The sequence below is a fragment of the Ruditapes philippinarum genome, unplaced genomic scaffold, assembly GCF_026571515.1.
Source record: "Ruditapes philippinarum isolate M1 unplaced genomic scaffold, ASM2657151v2 ctg6066_1_1_1_1, whole genome shotgun sequence".
Taxonomy (NCBI): Eukaryota; Metazoa; Mollusca; class Bivalvia; order Venerida; family Veneridae; genus Ruditapes; species Ruditapes philippinarum.
Window position 1 is genome coordinate 19,551 of NW_026866862.1, and position 12,529 is coordinate 32,079.

Genomic DNA, 12,529 nt, shown 5'->3' on the forward strand with positions numbered 1-12,529 from the left:
ATGTAGGCAATGAGTTGTTCTACTACAAGGTATTTCTAGTTTTAAATTATGTCCCCTTGTTGATGCTGAATAACTAAAAAAATTCAAAAATACAGTAATCTAAGCCATTAACGATTTTGAAAGTCTGAATCATGTCCCCTCATAATCTACGATGTATTAGACTTGGCAGTTTAAGCTTTTAAAGGCGGTCAATATATGTCAGATCTTTTATGATGAAACTAGTTTTGTTGCTCTTAGTTGAAGTTTTTCTAGACTTGATATGTCTTTTATTAAATATGGATTCCACACAACATTTGCAAATTCAACATGAGGACGAATCAAAGCTGTATACAATTTCACAAACTAAAGTGTATTCATCTAAAAACTTAAAGGACCTGTTAATAAGACCTAAAATACTATTTGCCTTATTAATCTTTGTAGAAATATGTTTGCTAAATTTAAGATCTTTTTCAAAAATAACTCCTAGATCACGTTTTTCTTGAGTATCCGATAAAGTCTTGTTATTCATTACATACAGTTTTTGTGGATTTGCATGATCATAATGCATCACCTTACATTTATCAACATTAAAGTTCATTTCCCATTTTTCTGCCCAGTTCATAATTAAGTCATTATCATTTTGGAGGGCATCCGACTTGCTAGTTGGTGTATACAATTTTGTATCATCAGCAAATATTTTAATACTTGATTTGACATTATCTGTGATATCATTCACATACATAATCAAAGTGCTGAAGGCACTGCAGTTGGGACGTATGAAGGATCAAGTAACTATTTTTTCTATTTCGGGGCAGATACTTCAATGAGTGAAGGGTGTTGCCGGTTGATAAATATAAAGTGCACAATTCAGTAAATGAACAGTAGTTGATACAATTATTCTATGACACACATGTTCAAATATAATATTTAGGTTACATGTACGTGTAGGTCGATCATAAATCGTTATTGGCCTTTTTTGACAAGAGCAACAAGTGAAATTAGAGCTACCAGAGGAAACTGCAAGCTTGACTATTTTAACACATGACATTATAAAGGGAGACAAAGCTATGAAAAATAATCAATTGTGATATATATCAAATTTTCTGTATCAGTATCAAGTAAACATTCAAATGGTCAATATTTTTTGCATCACATTATATGAATGTGACCATGTCATTAGAACGTATAATGGCCTTTGTTTACTGCAATTCTCATGCTAATCTCTTTCACTGTATAACGTTTATAAAGTTTCAATCAAATTCCTTCAATATTTTAATCCTTTCTCAGAACAGTATCATGAAATATATACGGAGATAATTCAAAAACTAAGTAATGTAGAATTTTGGTTATTTGACACAAGACTTCTGCTCACTAGTCTCTACAACTGTATTTAGTTTGAGTGTGATATCATTGAAAAGATTTACTCCAGACAACCATTATTTTAAAAGTTGTTGTACATGTATTTTAAGAGATGATAATTGTAAAATTAAGCTAGAAACTAGAACTCCGCGAGTCGGATGTGTCGCCTTGTGAACAATGTAGTTTAGGAGAAATGGCCAGGACAAAAATGAAGTATGAAAAATAACAAAGGGCAATAACTAAAAAAATAATAAGTTCAGAGCAGCAGTTTCTGAACACTGCACTTCTTATCAATAAGATCTATCATACTATGATGGTTCAAGTCCATAGCTTTCATACTCGAGGAGAAATGACCAGGACAAAAATAAAGAAAGAAAATCAACAAAGGGCAATAACTCAAAAAATAAGAAATGCAGAGTACCAGTTCTTGTGCACTGGAATTCTTCTTAATGAGATCTATCATCCTATGAAGTTTCAATTCCATAGCTTTTATACTTAAGGAGAAATGGCCCGGACAAAATTAAAGTATGAAAATAAACAAAGGGCAATAACTCAAAAAATAAGAAATGCAGAGTAACAGTTCTTGTGCACTGCACTTCTTCTTAATGAGACCTATCATCCTATGAAGTTTCAAGTCCATGGCTTTTATTCATTAGGAGAAATGGCCCGGACAAAAATAAAATATGAAAATTAACAAAGGGCAATAACTCAAAAATTAGGAAGTACAGAGTACTGGTTCTTGTGCACTGCACTTCTTCTTAATGAGATCTATCATCCTATGAAGTATCAAGTCCATAGCTTTTTTAGTTGAAGAGAAATGGCCCGGACAAAATTAAAGTATGAAAATTAACAAAGGGCAATAACTCAAAAAATAAGAACTGCAGAGTACCGGTCCTTGTGCACTGCACTTCGGGTTATTAAAGAAGCATGCATACCAAGTTGGAAGTCAATCAGACTTATAGTGACTGAGTTATGCTCCGGACAAGCTTTAGGGGACGCCGACAACGACACAGACGCCGCCGACAAAAGTAACCCCTATTATGTCACCTTTTCAAGGCGACACAAAAATTAGGGTTCTTTGAAAAAACACTTTCTTTCACTTGATTATTTTCGCTGTGTAAAAGTTTAATCAAATTTCATCAACTCTTTTCCAGCATTTCTCTGGACAAGCATAATTAAGTACATGTATAATAAAGGTAGATAATTAAATAAGAGGGCCATGATGGCTCTGAGGTTGCTCACCTGTATATACCCCCCCCCCCCCCACCCTGCAGGGCCAGTTTTAACCCAAGGGCTTTTATTTGAACAAACTTGGAAGACATCCATAAGAAGATGATTCATGCTAAACATCAAAGCTCTAGTTTATTGGGTTTTTTTAAAGAAGATTTTTTAAGTTTTTACTAACACATACTGTTAAAAACAATGACAACCCTGGAGCAGGGCCAGTTTTGACCCCAGGGCTTTTATTTGAACAAACTTTGTAGACACTCACTAGAAGATGTTTCAACTTATAATATAAACTCTAGCTATTTGGGTTCTTTAAAAAAGATTTTTGAAGTTTTTACTATATGCATATAGGGAAAATCAATGATCCCCTGGGGCAGGGCCAATTTTGACCCCGGGCTTTTATTTGAACAAACTTGGTAGACACTCATTAGAAGATGTTCATGCTAAATATCTTAGCTCTAGCTCTTTGGGTTCTTTAAAAGAAGATTTTTAAGTTTTTACTATATGCATTTAAAGAAAATTAATGACCCCCTGGGGCAGGACCAATTTTGACCCCGGGCCTTTTATTTGAACAAACTTGGTAAACACTCATTAGATGATGTTTCATGCTTAATATCTTAGCTCTAGCTCTTTGGGTTCTTTAAAAGAAGATTTTATAAAGTTTTTACTATATGCACATAGGGAAAATCAATGACCCCTGGGGCGGGGCCAATTTTGACCCCAGGGCTTTTATTTAAAAAACTTGGTAGACACTCACTAAAGGATGTTTCAAGCCAAATATCTAAGCTCTAGCTCTTAGGGTTTTTTAAAGGTGATATTTAAAGTTTTTTTCTTTCGGTTCCCATGGCAACCAGAGTTCAGCATGGAATTAAATTCTTTGCACAATTTTTAAAGGTGACAGCCAAAGGAACATTCTTGTGAAGTTTGGATGAAATTAGCGTAGTGGTTTATGAGGAGATGTCATTTAAAGTAAAGTTTACGGCCAGACGAAAAGGGATCACAAAAGCTTGACCTGTCACTTTGTGACAGGTGAGCTAAAAACTAAGGAATGGAGTTATGGTTCTTTGACACATTGGAAAATTCGAGTCGTTCAAGTTGATGTAGATTCAGTGATAGTTTGGAATAAGCATTTTTAACTTAAGGAATATAATTAAAACATGAAGCAAGGTAGAGTTATGTTTCTTGAACATTGCACTTCCTCTTAAAAGTCTCTATCACTTTGTGAAGTTTACATAAAATCCCTTCAATACATATCTAGTTATATTCATATTTCGGACAAGAGTGTGAAGGACAAATGTCTTCCTAAGTACAGACTATGTTTTTTTTCCTTTATCAACTAAAATCTCAAAAACACCATTAAAAACATATTTTCCTCCCATGAGCAACCTTTTTCCCCAAAAGTACAAGTCTGTATGGAATGAACACAGATATTTATCCAGAATATTACTTGAGTCCATACCGACAGATGGTTAAGACCGCAACTATATTCTCTCCCTTTCAGGAGCATAAATTATAATAACATGCTAAATCTCTGTATAGTTCTATATCAGATACCAGTATGATGAACCTTACTTTTGTACCATTTAAGTTATAGCAAAATTCAGCTTTCATTGACATACAGAAATGGGTCAGCCTTTAGTCCCCTCTTAATGAAAATAGAAGGGGACTAATAACAACAATTTATTCTCATAGTTTCAATTCTCAGGTTTATTACTTATCATTACACCAGGCAAGCTAAGATACATGTTAAAACCACAGGCACTATATACCACATTTACCCATATATACGCTCATAATACTATATATAAAGAATAAAGGTCCCTAACGAGAGAAAAATATCATGCAAAACAAACAAGAACTGTTCGGTAAAAATACACCAGATCACTATTTTATCTTTGTGGTTGTCTCTAGGAATAATGTATCAGAAACACTTTTTACTTCATCGAAATCCTACAAAATGCTCCAAAATACGAGCAAGTTTCCAAATTTCACTGAAATGTCATTGCATGTTGTTTTTGACGTCCAAGCGATGCGTGTAAACAAAGGTGAATTCTGGTCAATTTCTACAAAATCAACGAATAACTGTTAAGATTTTGACATACTTTCTTTAAGGCAACTTGTATACAGTCAAACTGCGATGTCTTTACTTCACAACTGTCCGACGATAACACTAACAAGCTAAAAAATTAAAAATAATTGACAGCTCCGTTCCAGAAAGTAACCATTTCCTACATTACCGCACTGAATATAAGGTAAAGTAATGATTGGTTAAGCGGAAAATCCGAGTTTTAACATTTTCCTTCAACACAATGTTCATGACTGGCCTTTACTATTGACAGGGGATTCAATTCAGACTAGCCCTCTAAAATACTCCAACAAGTCCAAAGTGTTAATGGTGCCTATACAGTTATGATCACTACATCTGGAAACTGGGGATTCCCACCGAGTGTGATGCTTATCTTCATTTGCTTGACAGTGACACATGTCCACCTTAAAAAAAAAGCAATAAAAATTATATGAAGTGCAATAATTTGCAAAAAAATGCTTATCTTATTTGTCTCTTCTTACATTTATAATGCAGAGCACTAGATTTGTGTGTCTGTCATACAAAATGACTTTCAATAATACTATTTAAATATATTTGAAATACAATTTCTTTAATAAATACTCATAGTAATACTAAATTCCTTTTTTGTGATATTTTTTCTGACACATATGTGCAGACAGTACATTGTGTACACCGGTCTTACTGACCTGTGTGAAACCATTCTAAGCATGATGCCAAGAAAATTTTGGACTTGTGAGAGGCTGTAAATGACCCCAGATTGATCATAAGGTAACGTGTAACCAACGCTGAAAAGCATTTGACTATATCTCAATCCATTGAAAAGTGGCATCACTTTGAAATCAATTTTGATTGAAAAAATCGAGGCAAAATAGTGATTTTGGGCAATTTTGAGATGTCCCCTCGTTGCCAATGGTAACAGAAAATTTAAGCCTGAGCATGTTGTTGCAAGGGCAATGGTCCAGTCAACATTTGTGCCAAGTTTGATTAGTGTTGAAGCAGTTTTTATAGTATTATAGCAATTTGAACTTGTAACGGGAGACTTTTCAATGGAAACAGCCATTTTTCACAAAATGCTCATGAAGTAATGGGTTAAGAAATTTTGCATCTTGATTGGGAAAAATATTTAGTACCATGTACAAAGTTGTTAATCCAACAAATTGTATATCATTCAAAGCATAAAAAATACATAAAAAATACATAAAAAATTGACAATGGAATGTGTTTTTGAACATCATCTGTCTGGTACCATATTGGATTGAAATGGAATGAAGAAAAATTGTCAGCTTTGATAACGGAATTTTGACTTTTTTTCTAAACTTGGAAAAGAAAAAAAGCATATTTGGCATTATTTGCCACTGGGAATGGGTCTGTTAATCTGACCCATGGTGACACTGGTAAAAATGCATGTTTTCATTAATTTTTTGGGAAAACAGTTTGGTTTGTGAAATATACATTAAATATTATATAAGTACCTGTTGTTTGTAATAATCTTCTAGTCTTTCTTTAATCTTATACTGTACTTTTTTCTAGCTACATGTACCAGCCTTTCCAAGTGAATATTAAAGTAAATAATCTTTTATTTCCCTGAAAATATCAATTTAGAGATTTCATTTTCAAAATCATCCAATACTACTCTCTTAGTGTGTGTATATTATACAGAGACATATAAATACATTTTATGTATTTTAACGTCTCTGGTATATACAATGTATATATGTGTCTATACAATGTATATATATGTTTACACTATAATATGATTGTGTACAGCATGTAATGACATAATTAAAATTTGAAAAATTTATGATAATAAAATATTAATAATATTTCTTCATATTACTCCACAGTATTACCACTAAAATAGAAAATGTTCTATCATTTTATTATGATATCTATTTTTTACATGTAGATTTGTGAAAAAAATGTGAATATCAGTAGTGTCAAAAATTGTTAAATCATATAAAATGTCTAATTAACACTGATAAATTACTTCAACCATGTATTGAGAACAGGTATAGATCATTTCCAACAGTCTTGCTGTTGTGTTGACATTTTCGCGACATGGTTGTGTGTCTGCCTTGTAATCAAGAGGTCTGGGGTTCAAATCCCTTTAAGTGCCTGAAGATTTTTCAGGTTAACAATTATCAAGGTGGCAGTGATTTTTTTTTCAACTTTCAAAACAACCTGTGGCTTTATAAATGGGAAACTATAGCTTGATTAATCAGAAAAGAGGAAAAATTTCAACCACTGAAAATGGAATTTACCCATACATTTAAAAAAAGTGTAATTCAATTTAAAGTGGTTCCATTGAGGTATTTTGTCATGATGGGACTGAAATATTTTTTCCAGATAAATGTACCATTTGATGAATGTTTAGAACACTAATCTTTGTACAAACCTTTAGATCATTTGCGCACTTCGTTTTTCCAGAATAATTATTCAAATTGTAAAAAGATGACCCAAAATGAAATGGCTAGACTTTAAATAGATATATATCCCGGGACAACCAATATTCAATCAGTTAAGCTGTTTTTAGCCAATAATAAATGGAAGGGGAAATTATACTTTAAATTTATTTTAGCTATTAATGCATCTATTAACACTTATTCATTTTCAGGTTGGTACATTTTCAACAAGTCTTGATCTTTCTTAGAAATTCAATAAAAACAATATGACCCACTCTGGTTACTCCCAGGAATATTTTAACCTAAATTCAAACAGCAGGGTAATCACCATGGAAAATTTGTTAAAGATAAATCAGGGCTACTAAAAATTGTAGAAAACTTCACAATAGTCTACAGTATTCAACAATTTTCAACATTTTTTTCAAGATTTTAAAAAACTTACACTAAATGTTATAACATGTGTACAGCACAATGCATTGGTATGACTACTGTTAATGTGTTTAAAAAGGCAGTTAAAGGTGTCACTTCTTAGTACGCTATTTGGGGTGCAAAATGATAAATGCATCCAATCTTTACAGCCATTTTACCTTCCCCACTTTAAAATATTAGCAAATATGGAAACTTGTCTAGATCTGCCAGCTGGTATCGCTTACAAAACAATTATTCTACAATCATCACATGAAAAAAATTGATAACAATATAAGATTTTATTAATAAGGACCCCTGTGTAAGTCTGATGAATATTTAGTGGTACATCAGTCATCATATAAATAAATGTTTTAAATACACCTTGGACTGAGGTAAATGGTAAAACTCTTTTGCCAATACTTTATAAAAAAATTAACTTGCTTAGAAAAAATTTTACCACTATTTTAAACAAGTGACTATATTGATATAGTGAAAGTTGGACAATTTATATTGTGTCACTTAAAACAAACAGTTTCTTATTGTTTTTCTGAAAACATCTGACAATTAATCAAGTGTGGCATTTCTGCAAGTTTTGAAGTTAATACAACATGTGACTTTATGCAATTTAGTCAGGCATGACATCCGTGCCACAGAATTAAGAATGTGTTTGAATTTAGGTTGTGATTGAAAATTGGTTGTTTCGGGATATAATAATTTATAAAGGTCAAAATAAAATTATTCTGAAATATTCAAGAATGTGCCCCATTTGGTAGAGACGTAACGGCCGTGACAAGACCAAAAAATTGTAGGCGTATATGCCGGTTTTCCTGTAAAGGCAGACATCTGTGTAATATCAATTTGTAAAATCTGTCGGTTTTGCAGTCTAAGTATGATCGAAATGTCTTGGGTACGAAAGACTCGAGATCTCCAAATTACTTCGAAATTATTTACGAAAGTTTTAGTCCTCGGAAACAAATGGGCATCAATAAATAAACATAATATTATTAGTCATCAAATTCATAACATATTTTGCTTTATAACATACCTTATGAGCTTAACAGGCTGATAATTATGCTCGTGAAGTAGGTCGAAAAATATACCGGAAGTTGTCGGATTCATTTAACCTAATTATCGGCTAATTCAGAGACGAATAGATTATCTACATCTCTGGCTAATTCTATTTCAATATCCACTTTGCAATTATAAACTACAAAATTTATCCGATAAATAATGTCTTTTTCAAAAATTCTGGAATATAATACAAAAAAATGTGATGATAAGGCGGATGAGTAAGTTAAATATTGCAAGCCGTCAAGCACTATGACCCAATTAATTTACTATCCCATTCATAGAATTATGTGACCTTTCAAATTATATCCGCTACGTTTCTAATACCGTAATTCAAGCTCAATTGCACATTATTTTCAAAAAATAAATTTCTTGTCTCCACTTCTGTTCGCAATAAATGGAAGTTTTCAGAAATTCAGAGCACTATTTTTCACTCGCGGCGGTTATGCGTCGGTCATGGTCGGGTGATCACTATGAATTCAGCTTACGTTGATATGTTAGAATACAATATAGCATTTAGAGTGGCGATGAAACGTCACAGCAGTGGGCGTTACCCTGTATGGTTGGAAATTTCGGGTTTGTAAGTGCACTAGTTGGGACATATAATGTCCCAACTAATAAAAAGTACCGGCCCCAACACACTACCTTGTGGCACTCCACTATCCACTGCTTTCCACAATGATGTACTACCTTTAATTGATAGACACTGTCTTCTATTGCAAAGAAAACTTTTTATCCACATTAATACATTTCCCTTGATTCCAAAAGATGACACTTTATTAAGTTAACGTACATGTGGGACTTTTTCGAAAGCCTTTTCTATATCAAGATATATGGTGTCCCAACTTTGATAATTTTCCATATAATATTCCATTCTTCCAATACATTTAGAAGTTGTTAAGAACAAGACCTTCTTGTCCGAAAACCATACTGATTGTCAGATAATAATTTATTTTTCTCAATATGTTTCATTATGTGTTTTCGAATAATTTTTTCCAATGTTTTACACAATATTGATGTTAGACTAACTGGGCGATAGTTACTAGGATTTGTTTTTGTTCCTTTTTCAGTTCGACTATTCGATAACTAGAACTATCACTAAACGTGATTTATACCCCCACAAGTCTGCTTCGGAAATGAGGATGTTACTAGTAACAGAATACCTTGTAATATAATTGAAACATAGAGTTATGGTTGTGGGCAATTAAAGATAATTCATATATGTTGCATTTCCTTTCAATGTGGTTGGCCATTGATGAAGTTTAATTGAATTAATCTGTAATAAGTCCAGAAAGACAAAGAAAAAGAACAAAGGGCAATAACTCTATAAATACTGAAGATAGAGTTACAGTTCTTGTGCACTGCACTTCCTCTTATTGTGCTTGACCATTGTATGAAGTTGTTTTGAATTCCAACCAGTATGTTTTAAGTTATGCTCCGGACAAGGAAAAGTATCAAAGGGCAGTAAGTCTGAATTTTGTCAAAATGGAGTTATGGCTCTTGTGCACTGCACTTCCTTTTAATGTCCTTGACAACTGTATGAAGTTGTACTGAATTCCAAACAGTAGTTTTCAAGTTATGTTCTGGACAAGGAAAAGTAACAAAGGACAATAACTCTGTAATTAGTCAAGATGGAGTTATGGTTCTTATGCACTGCACTTCCTCTCAATGTGCTTGACCATTGTATGAAGTTACAATGAATTCCAACAATAAGTCTTCAAGTTCTGGTCCGGACAAAAAAAAGCAATGGAAAAGTAACAAAGGGCAATAACTCTGTAATTAGTCAAGATGGAGTTATGGTTCTTGTGCACTGCACTTCCCCTTATTGTGCTTGACCATTGTATGAAGCTGTTTTGAATTCCAACCAGTAGTTTTAAAGTCATGCTCTGGACAAGGAAAAGAAACAAAGGGCAGTAACTCTGTAATAAGTCAAAATGGAGTTATGGTTCTTGTGCACTGCACTTCCTCTCAATGTGCTGGACCATTGTATGAAGTTATAATGAATTGCAACAATTAGTCTTCAAGTTATGGTCCGGACAAAAGAAAGCAATGGAAAAGTAATAAAGGGCAATAACTCTGTAATTACTTTAGATAGAGTTATGATTCTTATGCACTGCACTTCCTCTCAATGTGCTTGACCATTGTATGTAGTTATATTTAATTCCAACCATTAGTCTTCCAGTTATGGTTCGGACAAAAAAAAGAAGGCAATGGAAAAGCAACAAAGGGCAATAACTCTGTAATTACTTTAGATAGAGTTATGGTTCTTGTGCACTGCACTTCCCCTTATTGTGTTTGACAATTGCATGAAGTTGTTTTGAATTCCAACCAGTAGTTTTCAAGTTATGCCCCGGACAAGGAAAAGTAACAAAGGGCAATAACTCTGTAATTAGTCAAGATAGAGTTATGGTTCTTGTGCACTGCACTTCCTCTCAATGTGCTTGACCATTGTATGTAGTTATATTGAATTCCAACCATTAGTTTTCAAGTTATGCTCCGGACAAGGAAAATGCAACGGACGTCTGGACCGACCGACCAACCGACCGACCGACCACCGGGTGACTCCTATATACCCCCCCAAACTTCGTTTTTGGGGGTATAATAATAAGTAGAGCTATTAGAGTATGCCGAGTGTAGGTGTCGGCTTAACCACTTACGTTAAAGTTTTTGTAATACCTTAATTATTTTCAAAGTCCATTGACATATGGCTTTGAAACTTTGACCACTTGTTCACCATCATGACACCAATCTGTAGACTTGAGGAGGTAACTGTATCAAGCATTTTGACAGAAATATGCCCCCTTTTCGACTTAGAATTTACGTTAAAGTGTTTGTAATACATCAATTATTTTCAAAGTCCATTGACATAATTATGGCTTTGACTTTGCACACTTGTTCACCATCATGACCCCAACCTGTAGACAGGAGGAGGTAACTCTATCAAGCATTTTGACAGAATTATGCCCCTTTTTTGACTCTGAATTTACGTTACAGTTTTGTAATACCTCATTTATTTTCAAAGTCCATTGACATAATTATGGCTTTGAAACTTTTCACATTTTTTCACCATCATGACCCCGAACTATAGACAGGATGACGTAACTGTATCAAGTATTTTGACAGAATTATGCGCCTTTTTTACTTAGAATTTACTTTAAAGTTTTTGTAATACCTCAAATATTTTTAAAGTCCATTGACATCAAGTTGAAATTTTATTCTTTTCTTGAAGAGCATAATAGGACTCTCTCTAAGGCCTATAACTGTAACATGGATTTAAAGAAAATTTTTATCCTTTTGTTAACTTAGATATTTTTACATTATCAAGGCTTTTTTACTATCAAGCACTAAGAATAGTCGAGCGTTGCTGTCCTACCGACAGTTTTTGTTAAAAATTGGCGATACTCTTGCATCTTTCCAATTACATTTGGAAGTAATCTGTTTTCAAGTGACTTTCTTAACATCAGCCAGACTCTTTATTATGTATGGGTGTATATCATCTGGACCCCTTGATTTATTTGGATCAAGTTCCTTTAATAATCTCAACACCTCACTCTCAGAGATATGTATGTAATCAAGGTCTTTTAGCACAGTCTTATCTTTCATGTTAGGTACACAGTCCAAATTTTCTTTTGTAAATACTGTTGTAAAGAACTCATTTAAAGACAATTTCTACAGTTTCATGAAAATTTAATCCTTTCATAGAATTTTCTGAAAAAAAATTTATGATATGTAAAATTTAATTGCGAATTCAAAAATAACTAGAAATGTGTCCATAGGACACGGGTGCCCCCACCGCGACACTGTTCTGTCAATCTTTTTACTAAGTCAAGGGAAATAACTCTACAAATACTGGATAAATCCACAAGCGAAACCCCAGGTGCAAATCTAAAATATGCTGAGCAACCTGCCCATAAGGTTTATTGACTTTGACAAATCCTTTTTGAGAAACTTGCGACACAAGTTGAAAATTGCAAAAATTTTCTAAGTGAAGGGCAATAACTCTAAAAATACTAAATAA

At 33.3% G+C, this 12,529-nt stretch overlaps 1 long non-coding RNA gene across 2 annotated transcripts; it reads right to left on the minus strand.

Moving 5' to 3' along the window:
• Nucleotides 1-4,244: 4,244 nt before the first annotated feature.
• On the minus strand, nt 4,245-9,105 carry LOC132734029 (uncharacterized). Of its 2 annotated transcripts, XR_009626248.1 has the most exons (3): nt 8,489-9,105; nt 6,106-6,217; nt 4,245-5,055 (listed from the first exon to the last, which is right to left on the minus strand). It is a non-coding gene; the product is annotated as an uncharacterized LOC132734029 (long non-coding RNA). The 2 variants fall into 2 exon arrangements; XR_009626247.1 differs by having other exon boundaries at nt 6,106-9,105.
• Nucleotides 9,106-12,529: the final 3,424 nt, after the last annotated feature.